Source organism: Excalfactoria chinensis, chromosome 2 (assembly GCF_039878825.1).
Source record: "Excalfactoria chinensis isolate bCotChi1 chromosome 2, bCotChi1.hap2, whole genome shotgun sequence".
Taxonomy (NCBI): Eukaryota; Metazoa; Chordata; class Aves; order Galliformes; family Phasianidae; genus Excalfactoria; species Excalfactoria chinensis.
This window is the reverse complement of record NC_092826.1, coordinates 36,409,601-36,429,853: the sequence shown is the minus strand read 5'-3', so window position 1 is coordinate 36,429,853 and position 20,253 is coordinate 36,409,601. Positions and strand designations below refer to the sequence as shown.

General features: G+C 43.3%; 1 protein-coding gene across 4 annotated transcripts in view; it reads right to left on the bottom strand.

Moving 5' to 3' along the window:
- The window catches only part of PLAG1 (PLAG1 zinc finger), a 45,117-nt gene that overhangs the window by 3,159 nt on the left and 21,705 nt on the right, over window positions 1-20,253 (bottom strand). For 2 of the 4 annotated variants that reach the window (XM_072329393.1, XM_072329395.1), the window contains exon 2: window positions 3,148-3,247. The gene's annotated coding sequence lies outside the window, so the exon portion shown is untranslated. Of the gene's footprint in view, window positions 1-3,147; window positions 3,248-11,391; window positions 11,457-13,287; window positions 13,511-15,599; window positions 15,780-18,693; window positions 18,753-20,253 lie in introns of those variants that run through there. The other 2 variants (XM_072329392.1, XM_072329394.1) reach the window with 2 other exon arrangements.

The window sequence follows — 20,253 nt, the reverse complement described above, 5'->3', positions numbered from 1 at the left end:
TTTGGTTACTGTTTGCGTGTCTATTCTAGCAAAATGCAAACATTTCCAATAATTCCTAATGCCAAGTGAAATTCTCCTCTGCTATTGGAGATGTGATATGTCAGTAACAGAAACCTCACGGATTAGGCTTTTTATCAGCCCAGCATGGGAAACCTGCATTTTCCTCACGCTACCCTGCAAGGTGCAAGGGTTATAAGTGATGAGGTTGAGGTTAGTTTGGGGCGAAGGCTCTTGGTCCTCCAGGAGGAACCTAGACCCTCCTGATGCATTGCAAACCGTGAATGAAACCAGCAGCCTTCGGCTACAGGAGGTGTGCGATGCTCACATCTGATCTGTTGGCAAGGATGACTTTAAATTCGTGATCTGGTAACGTATAGTAGCAACTGGGTGCCTGCGACTACAGGGCACTCAATGATCCTCCATTGTCAGAAGTCACTGACAGAATCATCGGAGCACAGTTGCTACTTTAGATACCCAAACCAGCTCTATCCATGGCGGGAAGGGCCAAATGTGACGTCAACAGCGGCATGGACAGAGAGGAGGGCTGTGCTCAATGCAAACAGTGGGCAGGGCTGAAAAGCCCCACATTAGGCCTTTCTCCCACAACAGTGGCAATTCCCCCCCACCCTGGTGTCACAGCCCTGCAGCTGCCATCCAGCCCGGCCTCCACCAGCACAGCTGTGCAAGAACAGGCTGGGCTGGGCCGGATGGCATCAAGGCTGGGGGCAGAGGCTGAGCCGGGGGCTTGGTGGCCGGCTGTCCCCATGTCTGCTTCCAGCGGGGCCAGGAAAGCCAGCAGCTGCTGGGACAGGTGGAGCAGAGCAGCCAGGAATCAGGCAGGGAGCACCAGGCAGCAGCTGCTCCGGCCTCGTGCCACCTCCCCAGTAAGCAAAGCAAACTCATCCCAGCCAGCAGCAGGGGAGGCCTGGTAGGTTCTGAAGTCCCTGCCACAGCCCAGCGCCGTGCTGGAAGAAAGCGAGGAAGGAAGGCCTGTGTTTTCATCAGGCTGTGACAGGACAGGAGGGCTGTGTCAGCAGGGAGGTAGAGAAGAAGGGAATGTGCCTTTTTAAAATCTGCATGTGCATTTTTGTGAATGCCTCAGCTTTGAGATTTCCATTTGAAACACATATACAGAGTAACATCTTTGTCTATGCCTCTTCCTCCCTCCTTCCCATAACCTCTCCCTTGTCTTTGTAAAAGGAAAGAAACACTGGCAGACCAAGATGGCTACCTTTCAACCCTATAGTCTTTGCTCCTAAAGCAAGAAGTTTTGTAAGACCACCTTTCCTCCCCCCAAGATTTACATGGAACCACTAACCTCTTTAAAGATACCCAGCAACAGTAAAGGTTGTTTCTTTAAGGACTCTTATTTCAGATTTGCCTCTGACTCATTCTCACTCATGGGATGAAGCCTGGGGACAACAATTCCATGACTGGGAATGTGCAGAGGGCTTCAAAGAATCAGCTTAATTTCAGTTTCTGTCTCATAAGCAATTTTCTAGCTTAAAAGAAAAGAAATTGAAGAGTCGTTTGGAGACTTGAAATCAAAGAACTTCATCAAGAGTAAATGAAGACCAATTCCAAAGACTTCAATGGAGCTGCTAATGTAATGAAGGAGAGAATCTCATTCACACGATGAATTTGTAGGTCGGAAGATTTTTCAGTATACGCTTTAATCATGATCTGGTAATATAATTTACTGTGCCTTCCCATAAACAAACACACTGGTCTTCTACGTACATTGGCCTGAAGATAGAATGAAACTTGTTCTAGCCATTTTCACAGAATCACAGAACTGTAGGGGCTGGAAGGGGCCACTAGCGATCATCTAATCCTCCTGACAGATGAAGTTCTGGGGAAGGAAAAGATAACAGCACACTCTATATAGTATTTTCACATCTTGTGGGCAACTGCATGGCTTCACTGCACAGCAGCATCTCCGGGAGTGTCCTGAAGCATCTGCTTCCTTGATGTGGGCCACCGCTCGTTTGCAAAATCCCCACCTAACCTGAGAAGGGCAGGCAGCATTAGTACAAATAGCGAAGGGAACTACCTCTACTGCTTGCTGTAGGGGAGCATGATTAATTTGACCTTGCTGAAACACAGAAGCAGGTGGCCTCCATGTGACAAGGGAAAAAGCAGGCAGGACGGGTGGGATGCAGGGAAGGTTAGCTGCTGGGTGAAAAGAGGAGTGAATGAAATTTCGAGGCATGGACAGTTGTGGGGAGCACTGCATATGGGTAGGAACATCCAAGGACAAGACAACGGGGTAATTTGGTAATGCTGATGGGCACGTGGGGGGGAGCTGAACACGCATCAAGCTGGAGAGACTCAGGGTATTATTAGGTCATGCAAAGGGCAATGCGCAGGGTCTGATGCAAAGCCATGCTTGTGGTAGAACATCACATGAAGTTTAACTCCTAATGTAAACAGCACTGACAATATCTCACTCGCCTTCTAACTGCAAGGATCACATCCCAGGCATCAGGCCATCCTATATTCAGGCCAATATTATGTTACTTTCATCTTCTCCAAAACCCCAGGTAACTTAGTCGCCGTACCAGATGTAACTCAGCACATCTGTGTGTGAATGAAGAATTCAAGTTTTGTTTCTCTACGATCAAAACTAATTAAGCTGATTTTGAACTGTGTTTAAGCGTCCTTAAAAATGCATTTTTAGAACAAATATAGTATGGATTCAATCTTTGGCAATGACAGTGTTTTATTAAAAAAAAAAAAACCACCATGTAAGCACTCTTTATCTCAGTATCGTTTCTCAACAGATGAGGCAATTAAGAACTTCAGTATTGATTTCTGAATAAGTAAATCATCACCTTTTTCTTTCTTTTCTTGTGGATATATAGACTGAGCAATGGAGATACAACTTAAAAAACCACTGATCCTCAAATATTACACTTTCCAAAGACCAGCTGAAAGAATTTTTTTGAGTAATATTGTCTGCTTGTGTCTCAACATAATTATCACTTAACATCCTCATTCTTACTGGTGCTTTCACAACTGCAGGATGAATGATTATATGCAGTATCAAATATAACAAACACATTACACAAAAGCTCATATGTAATACTACTTTTAAAGAAGCATATACTTAAAGCAGGAATAAAGTAGCTTCTGTTCAATGCACACCTGATGTTTGCCCACTAAAGTCCTCAGATTTTGGTCTTAACCAGTTCCGCTGACTCTTCTTGGAGGAAACCAGAATCCAGTACTTCCCATTTTTACTGGTCTGAAAAAGAAAAGGAAGAACGGACTAGACTCCAGCTAAACCAGGATATTCAGAAAGGCTGGAATGCGGCAAGACCGGGAGTTGGAAAGAATCAGAAAGGAAAAGTTAAAAGGGATAGAGCCAATCCATGCACTGAACATTATTTACTGTTAATTAAAAACTCTATGAATCAATTGCTCTTGCAGTATCAGTAGCATTTATGCACTTCAATTTCCAATATACTTACATCGTTTCAACTAACGCTATGCTGGACAGCAATACGGAGAGATAACATTAGACAAAGGCAAAGAAGTTTTCAATAAAGTTAAAAACAAAAAAAACCCACAGACCATAAATAATTTAGAAATAACAGCAAAACATGTAAAACACTGGGCCCGGACTTGAGTTTCTTACTTAGAAAAGACTGAATAAGAAAGAGATTTCTGGATTAGGCCCAACTCTACTAGAACCTAATGCCTTCATTCTGCTTAATTATACAGGAAATAGCAGCTTAAAAGGTGACCTGCAAAGGAAAATAAAATTAATTTTAAGAATAATAAAGCATCTTAATGATGTACATGCTACAGGTAAATCCCAATAGAGGGCAAGTCTAGGTGTGCCTGAGCAAATCCAGAGGGCCTTTCTGGAATTTCCCTTACATCTCCCTTTTCCCTGCCACTACCCTTTTATGAAATTGCAGTACATCTCCCATTTCCTGCTCGAAGGCCTCCTTGATGATGCAGGAATATACTGGAAACACACTCAGCACCTCATTCTAAGGGATAGGCTTACCCCCTCCAACTTATCCAGGTATGCAAGGGAAAAGCTCAGTATAGCACACGTACACTTAGTGTTATATTAGGCTGAAGGTACCCGGTAGGAGCTGCGGCACCATGCAACATTGCCCCCCTGTACAATTTGCTCGTCCCATTTTCCGTTCTCTCTGCTACAGTTTTCTTTTTGGGTACCAAGTTCAGCTTTGCGCCACCCCAACTTCCTCTGCTGGTAATCATGGATGTGAGTGAACGAATGTGCTTGAAAGCCTATCAAAGGTGAAAGTGCTTTTCGGTAACCCACCAAAGCTGACAGACAACGGGAGTTTATCTGGGGTTTTTTACATGCAGGTATGGGGGTAGAAACAGGTCCAGTACCTGAACCCGAAGAGAAATACTTGTTTTTAACTAACAAGAAAGTGTGGGGACACAACTCTCATCAAAATCACTTTGTTTTGGGAAGAAAAAGCTGATGACTCCTTGCGCAGTCTCCCAGCAGGACCATTATTCTATGATTCTCTGATTGTAAGCTAGATACCCTATGATGCCTACCTCGATATCTCCCACTCTGTCACTGCAGAAAGGAAGTGCTTCCTTATCCAAAAGTTTCTACTACAGCAGTTCATAACAAGCAGACAGCGTTTCAGACAGCTCCAAAAATGTAATGAACTATGTCCTAAGGGACTTAGCCCATTCACTATTGGTATTTACAGACTATTTCCAGACTTTTTAAAAGAAATTCTATCTCCAGTAATATAATGCCCCCCTCAACTCTTCAGTGATTATTGTGTTGAATTTTCATATCTGAAGGAGCTCTAGCAAAAAGCAGATGGCTTCAGGGACAGGTCGTCAGAGGCATGGGAAGACTATCAAAGCAGGTGAAACTGGAGCAACTGGAATAAGGAAACAAAGAAGGTAAATGCCAGATGTACTTGAAATGCTGAACTGAATGGAGGGAAGTCAGGTACTCTTGTTCATTATCTTACAAAGCACAATTGCAATGCAGTGGATCCAGATGTGGGCAATTCTGTACCTACAATTAGCTGGGATCTCAGCTTCCACAAGACCAATGCCTAGTCAAAGAGCTTAGAAAGATACATAAGCAAGAGGAAGAGATTGTATGAACAGTGAAAACATCTGTCACATTTGACAGGAACAAATTAATATATATGTGTATTTATATAAATTCTATATTCTATAGCAGTAAATCTACTAAAAGACTTTCTTATGCACTGAATGCCAAAGTTGTCTACCACAATGCTCATTTTTTGACCACCTTCCTCAGAATCTTCTGGTGCTAGAAAATCTCTAGGGTAAAATACTGGACAAAGATGCACCATTCTTCTTGTACTTGCCAACAGTGTTACTAAGTTCTCAATCAGATGAGATAAGAACCAATTCTTAATCAATACTAAAGTTTAAACTATCCACGTGAGGCAGAGAGCACCACACTGCAAAATGCACTGTGCCTGAAATCCATGTGGGAACTTAAAAGTCTTCTGTAATTTGTCACATTATGATTCTAGGAATTGTTCAGATCTTCTGGTATCTGCCAGCCCTTAACTTTGCTAACCCATCCAGATCATTGCCAGTTAGAGTATACTCGAACGTACAGCATCTAAAGGGTCAAAGGTCTTTCAAAACAGGGTTATAATGTGAGCACAGTATTGACAACACAGTATCTGTCAGGAAGTGTCATTGCACTTTGCATACAGAACAGTGCATGGAGTTCCAATTCTGTCTGTGAAGCAGAAAAAGGCCCTAAAATATTAGTTGTGATAATGAGAGAATAAAAGATTTAAGGGCACTACAGAGTCATCTTGGGTTTTAAATATTTCTTGAAGCAAACAAAATGAAAAGGGGTTATTTACCCTGTGGATGGTGTGATTCTTTAAGAAGGGCTGTCCACACAGATCCCAGGTGAGCATGTACTCACATGAACAGGATCAAGTTCTCTGAAGACACTAACATCCCTCCAGGCTGGGACTGTGAACCCTCACAACCGCTGCCATGAATGGTATAAGAGAAACAACTCCCCAGCTGCACTGTGCCCATCACTATTACACCTAGTGTGAGATGGAAGTACGTGGGCAGAAGTTGATGCTGGAATCTACAGCCTTCAGGCATCCCCCCGGATCATCAAGGACCACCATGCCTACCGCAGGCTTATACTGACTGCAGGACAAATGGTAGGTTTCAGTCCCTCTGATTTTGTAGACAAATGCTGCAGTTTTGCAGCAGAACAAACATCTCAAAGTAGTTGCAGAGGGTCTAGCCTCCAACCTGGGTCTTCCTGAGATAGCTCCTAATGGCAATGAACTTACATTATGAGAAGATCTCAGTTGGAAGAGTTGACCAATGAAAAAGGTCAAGCTTGCAATAAAAATTCATGCTTAACTGGCAAAGATACTGAAGTACTGATGATTTTGGGGGTGCCTTTCTCGGTGTTCAATTAAAGTCAGTCTTCTGACAGATGCAGGTGTCTACATCACTATTTGTTCTTGGCAGGTGATCCGATGCACACTTATTTGAACAGCACGTCACTTCTTAAAGGCAACAGATAGCAAAGCCTGCTCACCTTTGCTGCCAGTATTTAGAAGGACAAGGATAGGAAGATGCTGATTCTCCCCAGTTTGTTCTTGTGCAATTGATAAGCAGAAGTTGGTTTAATCAAGGTGCCACCCTGGGCCAGAAGGGCTCGCGCCTGCAGTTCCACAAGGTTATACTTCATTTCATTTTCTGTCTGCTTTACTGTGTAATTTGCAAGAGATGTGAACGGCGAGCAACATGTATACACGTTTCACCCCTAAGCAAAGAAGACTCCTGGCACGACAGTCTATAAACACGGCACTGCCAAACGGCGAGATGGACTGATTTCAAAGCCCAGAGCACTGCCTTTGGCCATTGTGCAGGATGGCAGTGAGAGGAAGAGAGCTAACAGGTATGTTATCTTGTACTAGCAGAGAACTGGTTAAGGTTTTTTAAGTTGCTCTTCTCTCATAAGCCTAAAGAAAGATGTGAGAAAAACAAAGAACACATATGGAGGCCCCAGTGGGTGATGAGATGACACTGACAGGTGGGTGGCCACTTGGCCTTCTACAGTTTTGAATAAGAGATACCGCTCAAAGACATAGGCACTGGCCCAACTTTAAAGAAGCATTTCATGTAAGAGGAGCATGTGTACATACACAAACTAATCACCAAAGAAACAATGATGTTTTGAGTTTTTGTTTTGTTTTGTATTTTTTAATACAAGGCTGTATTTATCTTATCATGAAATTCAGGGCTTTCCCTTTTTATCAGGAAGCCAATTTCAGAAGAATCTTTTAGCTTGGATTCACATCCCAGTCTATCCTGTGCAGGGATAGCTGAAGGACCACGGCAGCAAGAGCACACACAGACTGCAGGAAGACAAAACAAAAGCACGCAGCAGGAGAAAAGCTACCGCAGGAGAATGGAATGATGTGGGCAAAACAACGAAACTATCTATCTGGTGATCTTGGGTATAAACATAAGAGTGACTTGAAATAATAATGCATAGGACTTCACCCTTGGGGGAAACAGTCTAGCAGCTAAAACATAACACATTAACATAAGCGCTGAAACTAACATGAGGCAATCGCCTTACTCTACTGTCAGTGATAGCACATTGCTAATGCCTATCACAGAATGGCTTGGGTTGGAAGGGACCTCAACGATCACTTAGTTCTAACAGCCCTGACATAAGCAATATTGCCAGCTACTACATCAAGCACCAGCTCAGGCTGCCCTTGGCCCCATCCCACATGGCCTTGAGTGCCTCCAGGGATGGGGCACCCACAGCTTCTCTGAGCAGCTGTGCCACTGCCTCAGCACCCTCGAGTGAAAAACTTCCCTGACATCTAATCTAAATTTCCCCTCGAGTTTAAAACCATTCCCCCTTCTCCTACCACTAATATCACATACGTCTAATATAGGCAATAATGATTATGCCACAAAGAGTGTGACATAAAAGGCAGGAAAACATAAAAATTGAGATATTTCATCAATTCAGAACTGTGACAAATTCTTTTTGAGATTCTTTGCTTTCCCCTTGAAACACAAAGCTGAGAAGCTTTCTGAAATTGCATAAAATTGACTGCAGAAAAATACCCACATCCTTTCAAACTAGTGAGAAAGATGGATAAGCAAGGTGAACAGATGGCCCAGCCTATTGTTTTTTCTCCCCAGTAAAGATCTGATAGACGTATGTCATTTTAAGAAATCTATCCATTATTACTTTAAACTTACTAAAGCAAACTTCCTGGGGCAAAACATCTCTAAGTTGCTCGGGATAATTAATGGCAATTATGCGGAGATGAGCATTTATCTTGATGTGACTGCTACATACAACAGTTTTTTTCCTCGATTATAAAACTAGCTGCAACTCTACCAGGCTGTACCACAGCCATCAACTGTGAACAACCAGCTTCTTAATTTTAGACAATAACTCATTCCTATGCTATGCAACACTAGAAAGAGTATTACATAAAATCCCGTCGTGTTTGGCTTCTTTTTTCCCCCCTTCAGTTTCTGGAAAAGTAGAACACGATTTTACCAAGGTTGATTTCATCGTGACTTAATGGTCTGTAATTCCAACACAACAACAACAACAACAAACTATCACAACGCTACCCAGCATCTCTCTGTGGGCTTCCATCTTCCATCTAAGTTGCTCATGTTCACTTCAAATCTTGAGAGCTTAGTTTTGGTTACTAAATATACCAAAGGATTCCTGCTTATGTCATATATCAAGGAAAGCAAGAACTGACGACAGATAACCCAGCTGATGCTCACGGTTTTTATATGCTTCAAGAATTTCTGTAACACCGCACAGATGCAAACAGTGCTGATGTCATAATTACTTTTAGAGTGTTTTAAACGTGTAAAAGTGCCTTCATGTATTTTAGAGTTAAAAAATATCAAATAAAAACACACACACACAAAAAAAATCCCAAACCCTACAACCTGCCAGGAACAATCTGCATTCATCCTTAAACTGATGAAAGCAAACTTTGCGTAGTAACAAACCTTGCATACAGGACCATGTCGTTCTAACAGTGAACACTAATCAAAAGCAAATCCCATACGTGTACCAGTAAACACAAACACATACTCAAAGAGTATCTATGAGGTCCTACACTAATACAATTAAGAATTAATTCATGTCCATAAGTAGTTATTTTCATTTGTCCCAAGAGTAAAACGAGACACTCAGACTTCTTAAGATGAGAGTTAAGCGTGTGAGACAAATTAACGGTACATCTTCTCCAGCATTCTCTCTCTAGAAATAGCCAAAACAGGTAATGAATGTGTGGTATCTCCCACCAGCACTCTCCTGGTTTCCAACTACCTTGATGTCAAGGACTTCCTGAGCCACTACATGGTTTCTATTAATTTAGCAGTTTTCAGCACATTGCCCTTTCAAGCCCTTTCCGTTCAGTCTCCCCTTAGAAATCATACCCATTTTTAATATCCACTGCACTGCCGTTAGACAGTGGGAGTTATTATCTCACACGTCTCTCCACTACCAGTTTTATGGAGGTCCTCTTACTTTCAAAGGCTTGGAAGTGGCCTTCGCTCTTAGCTCGGTACGTTCTTGTTCTAAAAGACAGTGGCCAGTCCTCTTCCTTCCTCCGCAGGCATCTGATTTTGCAAATCTTCATGACATTGTCCTCAGGTCATTGCATTCCCAAACTAAAAACCCAGTTTGTAGAAGCATTCTTCATTTGAAAGTGACCCCATGCATCTCATCATCCCTGTTGTCCTTCTCTGGGCCTCTCTCAGTTCTAATAAATTCTTTCTGAGATGAAGGCAGCAAAAGCAAACACAGCATTCAGGATACAACTGAATGGATTTCTCTGCTCTCCTATTGACATTCTCTCTTTTACTCTCTCTTTCCTGATATCTCCTATCAGTCAAGTTGCGCTTTGGTGATCAATGAGTCTATGATTCTGAATCATCCCCAAGTCTTACACATCTGTGGTAACGCTGAGACCAAACTCATAATCATGTATGTGCTCCTCAGTTATCCTCATTTATCTATATTGAATTTCATCTCTCATTTTGTTTCAGTCTTCAGAACTTTCAGCGTCCTTCTACTGTCCTTCACAGATGCTTCCCTTCTTCACAGCAAACATGCTAATCCACTTGCTCATCCCTTGCTTATATCATTTATGAATGCAAGGAATGGCATAGACCTCTGTGGAACTCAACTGGGATACATCTTTAATAGAGAAGTTTCTTTTCACTTCTACCCTTTGGTCCCACCTTCTAATCTGTCATTCATCTGTGCAAAGACTTACAAGCATCCCCTCTTACTCTGCAGCTCCTTAGCTTCCTCAAAAAGCCTTTGATTCATTTTACTTGGAGATTCAAACCAGAACGTCTTTAAATCTTGCTGATGCCTTCAAAGAACAGGACCCTAAAACACAGTTCTCTTAAAAACACCACTCTGACTCCTCCAGGATAATCATGGTCAGCAAGATGGCCATCAATTCGGTGCTTAATTATGGCTTCAACCAAAATTAACCAAGTACAAACCAAGTAAAGAAGTTTCTGGTGCTTGGTCTGCAAGGTGGGATTCACAAGGATACTGCCGAACTGAAGATAAACTCCACTCATGTTTATCACCGTGCAACATAATCTTGTGCAGTTCAGACAGAGAGGGATGGTCAGAAGTTGAACAGCACAGAAAAAAGGCATCTACTGCTCACACTACTTCGTGCTGTGCCCATCATTTAAGAGTTCAGTAATTTCCCTTGGAGGTCTGATAGGCATCAGATAGGTCTGACAGAGAAAAAGTGTGTGAAAAATCTCATTGCTACGTAAATGATGAAGCGGCTGCAACAGCGCAAGAACGATGATGACGGTTAGGAAATGTGCACTTGGGACAAATAGACAGCTCATGGCAAACATAAAGCGACTGAGAGGAAAAGTGGTCTTCCCAGTACCTACGTCACATCTTGAGTTCATTATGCAGCAGTCCAAAGAACACTGAAGCCCAGTCCTACTCTTACTCGCACAGCCTGGACAACATTGTCTGGGGCTGAAAACCGTGAGATGGTTTAGCATCGTCAGTTTTTTTGTTTTGTGGGGGTTTTTTTCTGTTGTAATGTTTTGTTTTTTCAATATAACCTTGGATGTATTACTTACTGGTGCTATTTCAATGAAAACCTTGATCATGTCTGCCCTTTCTCCTCTGCTTCTTTTATCCCAGCCCCAAATAAAGATGAAAACTAAGAAAGAGCGTACAATTTCCAAGCAGCAGCAAATCCTCCAAGATACCTCACAGCCGAGGAACCACTGCTCTATCTGAAAAGAAAATAACTTAACAGATTACTGTAACTTTACATTAAATGAAGCGTCACTTACATTTAGTCAAGATGGCCTTGCTACTACCGCTATAGCTCTGATGTTGGATGATCGTATCACAAAACCTTATGAGATAAAACACAAAAGCCTTAGGAAGGAGTAACTGAAGAAGCAAAATACTTAGGGCACACATAGCACATACATTCTTAGAGATACAATGAATTATGCTGCTTTATGTCTCGGGCAATACTCAATTGCCATGTGTATGTGAGTGACTTCAGAGAGCGCAGAACAAGGGAAAATTTGAAGCAACAAAGCAGATCTCTCTCCAAACTGGTCAGTTGCCTACAACAAACTGCCATCAGAGAGCCGCTCAGAACTTGCCCAGCTCACGCACTGAAGGTAATTTTGGTTTGGTTCCTCTATACCAGTTCCATCTAAGCAATGACACTAGCATATACACAACCAGCTTACTCTGCTTACGCAGAATTCAGTGTTTGCCTGCTGTTTTGTTAAGAGAGCATCTTTGTTAAAGAGACAAGGGCACAGCTCTGCATTTATGCACATGTGAATTGGTAAGAATTCTGAGATTTGATGTCAGATTAGTGAATAATTTTAAATAATAGTAATAATAATGCACAATTTAGACCTAAACCACTGAAAGCAGTGAGGGGAAATGAAGGCAAGCAGTTAGCATCCAGAGTAGTCACCTGGACAGTGATTTTTGGAATCAGGTGATGGGCAGCTGCTACAAATTTCAAGTAACAAAGGCAGAAGTTCCCCAAAGTCCATATAAAGTCTACCCTGGAGCTGCACCAACAGCAAGCTAATCTGGGAGCTCCTATCAGCCTGATGAAATGTCATCAGCACGTAACCACGTAAGCTTTACAATTAATCATGAGATAATTGGCTCATTACCGGCAGGGCAACCAAGCCAGTAAGGCTCCCAGGCAGCACGAGGAGGCTGTACCATGTCACGTCAATGCATAGCAGGTCACATATAGGAACAGGGATCCTCACTGGTACAGAAGCAGGTGGTGAGTCATATACCTGTTGCCCTGCTCTACCTCCACCTCTCAAACACACAGGCTTAAGACAAGCACATTCCTTCACATTCTGCCAGACACAGCTGACCACAGTAAGCATTCACCAGTATCAGTACTGAGTGGTCTGTGACGAAAGATGTGTCACGTTTGTTCTCCGTGGTCCAAGACACACCAGAGCGCAGAGTTTGGTTTGTTTGTTTTTTAAAGCAACACAGTTTAGACACTGCCTCCCTGATTTCCAAACCTACATTAAGCGATGGGAGAAAAACATACGTGAGACTCTGCCTTGAACAGCTGCAGACTGCCAACAGGGCAGGCTTCCAGAAAGGTGGAAGGAAGACGGTGACAAAAAAGGATGGAATAAAAACAGTCTTCTGACTGTATGGTATGCAGCAATATTTCATGCACATTATGGGAAAAAATCCTGGAGGGCAGATGGAAATATGGGGATGCTTTTGTGAGTCCCAGAGAGTGCATTCCTCTAATGTGCTCTCCAACGAGACGCTTGAGCTCCTTTCCTGCTGTGGGAAAGTAGCTGTAGATTAGAGAAAAATTTGCAATCAAGAAGGTTTTAGTTTAATTTTATTTTTAAAATGTGAAGGGATAAGTTTTACATTGGTCATGGATTCAGTTCGTGTTTCAGACCGGCACTCAGAACTTATTGACTGATACAGATGATGGTGCTTTTTCAAAGTTGAAAGAAAAAAAGACCTTAAAAACAAAGTAAGGACTGCAAGGAGTGCTCCTCTAGATGATACACACGATTCCAAACACTGTCAGAAAATACTTCTACTTAATCCAGCTAACAAAGCGGTCTTAACACAGAACATCTCTATGTATTGCTTGGGTGCTTGGAGGTAGAGGTGAAGCACGTGACCAGTGTTGTGTTATAACTGTTTATGTTTAGCACCTTTGTATTGCCCGTTTCTTGTCCCCTTCCAGAATTGCACAATCCATTTCAATCTTCTTGGGAGTTCTGCAGGAGACCCTCCTTTCACCACTCTGCCTTTGCAACCTCCTGCTGAGCTGATAATTTCAAGGTTCAGATCCACCTTTCATTTATCTTCTGAAATCTGACGGCTATCTTTTAGCTAATAATTCCCTTCTTCATACGGGCTGCAGCTTTTTATGTGCTAAGAGAAATCAGAAAGAAACAAAAGATGTTACTACACACCCCACTCATTACAAACTGCTTTAATAACGCTAACTAGGCTTCCTCCCTCAACCACATTCAAATTCTTTTCCCCCAACATTTCTTTTCACCACGTCCTGTTCAAAACTGCGGGATGCTTTTCAGATTGCTTTCACGTACTATATATGCTCTTACGGGCTTTCCTGGGGCACACATGATGGGGTAAGTTGGCCGCTATTGTTTCCATACTCAAAATCATCAGAATCTGTTGGACAGGCATTTGAAAATAAAGGGGTTTGGGTTGTATTAAGAATAAAAAAGAGACATCAGGCATTACATCTGTGACTGCACACAAGTGCAATTAGCCTTCCCTGTGCTGAAGGATACTATGTCCTGGGAGATGTAAGGGTTTCATTTCTACAGACAAAAGGTAAGCTGAGATAACACACTGTAAGGCTGCCTATTAACAAGCTTCATCCTCGACTATTAGATGTGCACTTCTTAGAAGGAAGGGGTTAAGAAAAAAGAAAGAAAAAAAGAAAGGAAGAAAGAAAAAAAAAGAACTCCTTTACCTTGCAACATTTGTATTAAACCTCCCTCCCACAGACTCATTGTGGCTCCTACAAGTTACTGTAAAGCACACTGCAAAATTAAGACAAATCTGTACTAGTAGTTACATATACACAAGTCCACTACGCTAAATAAAGTCTTAGGAAAGCAAAGCAGTTTGAAATTCCTCGAGTGCTTCGCCCTCAGCAGAGACTGAGCTCGGTAACGAAACTCAGCGACAGCACGGCTTCATATTTGAGGCTGCATTCAGATTTATAAACACTCTGAGCATGACTAAGGTCTGGAGCAGGGGGGCAGCATAACCAAAGCTGGGGAAGGCTGCGATTAGCGAGGAGGAAATGAGAGGAGATCAGATCAGCTGAGAGAGAGGAGGCAGAAAAGTGCAACTGACATCTGGGACCTGGCACGGCAAAGAAACGAGCTGTTTGAAACGCAGACTGAGGAGAGGGGATGCTGTTTTGGTTGATGGAGGGGGCAAGAGAAAGAAAAGCACACAGAGTGAAAAATGCATAAGCATCAAGAAGTGTGATCAAGAACTCTTCTATTTGTGACGTCTGGTACCAAAGAGTGAACACTAATAAATCCCATGTCAACAGTGCAGATCTGTCACAGATGACACTGAGGAGTACAGAGGTGAGGGGTGCAGCCAGGAGGAGGAAACACAGAGAGTCCCACATAACATCGTCCATCCACTACATCTGTGCCTCACCCAAACAACCAACCCCTTCCCTCCAGCCTCTGAACTCTCTTCTCCTTCTACCCAGGCGAGGAGCTGAGCTGCCAGGGAGCATGAAGGAGAGCTGTGCCACGGCTCTAGCTCAGCGGGGAAGCATTTGCTCCTTGCCGTGTCTAGCCCTGAGCCCTCTCTACAGCACCCTGGCTCCCCTACGCAGGAAGAGAGAGAGAGCCATGAGCTCCTGAGATCAAAAGCAGAGTCACCTCTCTGGTCTTTCTAGAGATCCCTAGACTTCCCAAACAGGGTAGGGAACTATGGGATGGGCTGTAGAGACTTGGGCAGCAAAGAGAACTTCATTGTGGCATGGGTATCTTACACAGAGGGTAGAGAGCAAAGATAACAAGGGGAAGGAGTAGAAGGTACAGGGAAACTGACAGTAAAGTTTCCAAGTAGTAATTCATCAAACCAGGGCTGGTAATTAGACAAGGTTAGCTGAGTGAGGGCTGCGTGGAATTTACTGTGTTTGACATAAAATAATTTGAGATGGGAAAGGAGCACCAATAGTAAAAGCTGTTATTCTTCAGGTGAGAGGGTAAGAGAAGCAAAGACACGTAGGAATCACAGCTGGAGCACAGAAGGTTGGAGGTGGCCAGTGAGCAAGAGCACGTATGTGTGGGTGAGGAACCCACGGCTAATAAATAAAGACATGCCTGACCTGCATTTGAGAACTGCCAAGTGGAATTGCAAGTGGAAGGCCGCTACCTGAGCCAGAGCTCTCCACTCCAGAAAAAGTAGTTCAAACCCTACTGTGAAATTATTGTGCAATTGGGCATGCAGTACTTACTGGATCGGCTTCATCCTCCAGCCTCTGCGGGATCCTGTGGTTGTTTCTTGGGTATTGCTCGCATCTGATGAGTCAGTGCTTCCAGCAAGCCCAGGCCAGGCTGGACAGTATGGCATAGGTGAGGCTACTGACCTTTCCTGCTGGGCTTTTACCTGGCTGCCTCAGGCCTCTGCTGTGGCACTGTGCACCATCCGGGGAAAAAAATAAATACGTCACTCCTGGATCTGGTGGCAATGTCACGGGCAGAACCCCAGCACAAAGAATTTCTGAGGGCATGTAGCAAACAGCTCATTACGTCTCCTTGTCATCTGACAGATCCATTACAGCCTTTTCTGTTTATTCATCCCTGAGGCCAGCTCCAGGTGCGCCCTCTGGCTTTAATTGCTGTGGGCACTGGCCTGTATCTGTACATCCCAAAATGATTTTCATCTGAGTAGCATCAGACATGAACAAACCAGAGGCTACACAATACCAGAGACTACGCAGACCCTTCATAACCAATAAATCACCACAACCAACCTCTTCGTTATCATTATCATAAGCAAGTGCCAACACGTATAGAGCATTTACCTCTAATCAGGATGATCCTGGAGTAAAGAAGGGCATGGGTAGGGAGCCAGGTGGGAAGAAACACAACGCAGAGAACAAACTAGCACACTGTAAGCCGGTAACTCAAAGACACAGTTAGAGAGGAATCTTAACTCACTGCAGCGTGCATTTACTGCACTTACTGCAGCAAGTAGCCCTTTTCTGACACAACTTGCAGAATTCAGTTCAGCACGGACACACGATGCCACGAGGGGAACTAACATGTTCGAAGTAGCAGCCTACTGTAGACGAAACCATAGTAAATAGGATGTCTAGACTGCTGATCACAAAAGCTTTCTCACTACCTCTGTTACAAGGTTGACAAAAGGGACAGTTCTACCCATTATTTGCTTGAGTGAATCCTATGTTTCCGTACATAGAAAAGCCTAACAGAAGTAAAAGAAACGCAGTAATTTTTTTTCATGCGCTTTCTGCTTGTTAGGGCAAATCTTTATTTCAACATACAGGAGGTAAAAACAGATCATTTCTCATCCTCTTAAAAGCCTGCTCTAGCAGATGGCAGAAATGGGTTTAGGCAGCCGTTTTTGAGCACTGAGATGCCCAAAGTCAAGTCAGGTAGATGTACATTTCAAATCAGGCCAATCCTGGTCCCTTCTCTCTCATACTTCTCTGTAACTCCAAGCGAAAGGGGCCCATATGTACTGCCTATCAGCTAGTGCATTTTTACCAGCTTCCAACCGTTGCTTAAATAAAGAAACAAAACCATTGAAATAAATCCAGCCCACCTCTCCGTCAAGGATCCCCTTCCCATGCAACCTGACCTGACAATCCCACTGGGCTCCTGCAGATTCTCCAGCACAGTGCTACCACCATTCTGCAAACATTTCACCTCTTTAATGGCAAAACCCAGGAACCTCTCCAGCTCCGAGCTGCCTGTAGGTCACCCTGCACTATGAAACAACTGTCTGACTTTTCTCTTCGATATCCAGGCTGCTCTTTATTTACAAAGGCCTGGATGTTGAGCTCACACCACCACAAACAAAAACAGCATTTATTTACAGATACCGTTAGTGATTTGCAAGAAAACGTAATAAGCAGATCACATATGAACATGGATTTGGAAACATCTGAGCCACTCAGCGCTTCAGCTGCTGATGTTTCAGCCATCTTTATTAACTTCAGCGTTGCATCAAATGCTGTAAGACAACGACAGATTACTAATGCCGAGTTAGTCATTTGCAGTAACAGTTCTCATGGAATTTTTCCCTTCTAAATAATCAAAACAATTGGTCATTGGACCTTATAAGGAAAAGTGCCATACCAAACAGAACTGCACAAAACGCAACTGCTTTAACTTCACCGTTCCCTCCAGTACCTGAATGTGGGGACTACGCTTAAAAATAAAACAAAAGCAACAACGAACAAACAAGCCAAACGAATAAACAACAACAACAACCCAAGACCACAAGCAAATGCTATTAAAACAGTTAGCAGTAGACTGACTTGGTGACACAGTTTCAGCTGCTCTTATGATGGTGAGAGATACCCAGGAACACCACAGCATAGCAAATTTCTAACTAATAAAAGCAAATATCTTATTTTTAACAGCCATTAGCCTGTGAGACGCAGTGCCAGGAGGCGGCACACAGTTATGCAGACAACACTCATCTCTAACGCGATCATCTAGAATTGTACCGTGATTTTAAGAAGGCTTCAGGAAAAAAATAATAGCGGCCCTCTTTTTCCAGAACAGAATCCAAACCAGCAGAGAGTTAAAAGAGGATTTTCTCCTCTCTGTCTTACGGTTATGCCACCCCTCAAAGTGTCTGATAGAAGTTAATACCAAGATAAACAACAGGACTAGACAGAACAGTAGTCAGGATTCCTGTTGCGTAAGATCTAGAGAGGATAACACCTTTGTGAACTCCCAGCAGCCTCCCATTGCTCCAGAGCGTCTCTTGAAACATGGAGTTGAGCTCGCCTCGAGTATAGCAATGTATATGTTCTAAGACCTCAGGCGCTGGGATACCTGCCAAGTCACAACAAATATGTACACACAATCTAATCTACTTAAATTTTGAGTGGAAACTCTGTGCCCTTTAGATATATCCCTCAAGGCTACGAATAGCTTACTTGTTGGACAGGATGAAGTTTCCCTATGTAAGTAATAACCAAGCCCGTCTGGCATACAACCACGTCTCCCAGCTCCTTCCAAAACCAGAGACTGTGAAGGGAGGAGGGATGGGGATGGGGATGAAGGTGAGAAGATGACGAGATAGGCGCAAAACAGAGTAAGGAAGGGAAAGCAAATTATAGGTGGATAAGGAACAGTTATAAGGAAGCAATACCCTTTATTTGGCAGATGACAAGTTGGTTAAGAAAATGAAAGGAAACAAACAGTGAATAACGTGCGGTGGAAAGGGGGGCCCAAAAAGCAAAGTGCAGTGAAGCACAGGCAAGGAAGCAGAGTATAAATGCAAGGCAATGCTTGCTGTTTGACAGATCTCAATACAGAGAGGGTTATTCACAGCCTTGGTATCATCACCTTTTCCTAGGAAAAGAAGTGTCCAGAAAGCAAGCCAATGACATCTTCAGGTGCCCATGCTGGCTTCTGCAGCTCAAAATAAAACTAACAAAAGAATAATCCAGACAGTTCAGCATATAGATGGATGCAAACGAGCAGAGGCATATCGCGACAGCACAACACAGAAGTTAAATAACTGTGTTGCTTTCTGAAACGAGCTAATGCTACTGTTTTCCTTTAAAAGCAGGTGACCACTGGGTTTGAAATTTCATTCAGCACTTGTTTCTGTGACCTATGAACCTTCTGCTAAGAGAAGCAAAACAGCTAGATAAATTTTAATAAGGGATCTTTGCATTTGGACGCTCAGAGAAAATTTTCATTTCCTACCACAGGCCAATCTCTTATAACAGCTATTAATACTTGAAAAAGCTCTGTCTAATTGCACACAACAGTAGAGAGACTTATCTGAAGTACAGCCGGTGTAATTTACACTGCTTGCTTTAGTAGGATTTACTCTACTCTTAACAGATAACGTTACGACTACAAATTTCACAGTGCTCTGCATACACAGATCTGAATAGCAGAGGACTCGTGCCCGTGCCACACTGTTTGTACCCACGCAAACCTGCAGTCCTTCAGGAAAAAGGAACACAGTGCTTGTGAGCATGGAGTGTGGACTCCTGACAGCGAGCGCCGGGTAATCCAGTCTGACAGCACGGCACCCGCCCAAGCTTTCCGTCATCAACAACACATGAGAAAGTAACACACAGAGACTTGGCTGTAGAAATTAAACTTCTTTCCTGCCTCCTATCAGATCGCAGAAATCTGCAGAAGTTAATGAAAGGTATGCATCCCCTTCTCCTGCAGAGAGAGCTGGAAGCTCATCTTACTAAACCACGCGTGCTACATATTATCGACCACACACAAGAAGCTTATTTCTGACCCCTGGTGATGAAAATCTTCCTACCTCGTCCCAAGCACATGGCTCTCTCCCTGCCTGGCCAGGCTGCAATGGGTGCTGGGGGCCAACATCTGCTGACAGGATGAATACAAAGTGGCCAAAAAGGGCTACGGTAAGGAGTGGCAAAGGAACAGCTCACTGCTGACAGAAACAGGCAGAAGGGTCTGATGACTTCAGCGTGTCCCTTTCTGAAATGGTTTCCTTATCAAAGGAGGGAAGTGCTTTCAGAGGAGTCTGCATCCCGAATGGGAGCTGAGAACACCAGAAGTCTGTATTTCAGCCTCCTTATTACATCAGTTGTCCACCAAAACTTTGGGGTTTGTATCCAACAGGCTGAACTTGTAAAGACAAGGGCTGCTGCTTCCCCTGAATTGCAAGGCCACACGAATCAGCACTGCAAAACCTCACATTTTATTTTCTTTCATTTTTTTTCTCCAATTGAAAACAAGACGCTGAAGAATCACTCAGATAGAGATAATTGCTGGCAGTTAACCTCAAGGACTGATTCCTCACCAGATTTGACATCTGGCTTGGCAAGCAGCCTCAACAGTTACCTTCCTTTCTCTGGACCCAGTCCCTGAAGCCAAGCAGCCATCTCTAGAATTAGGTGACTGCACCAA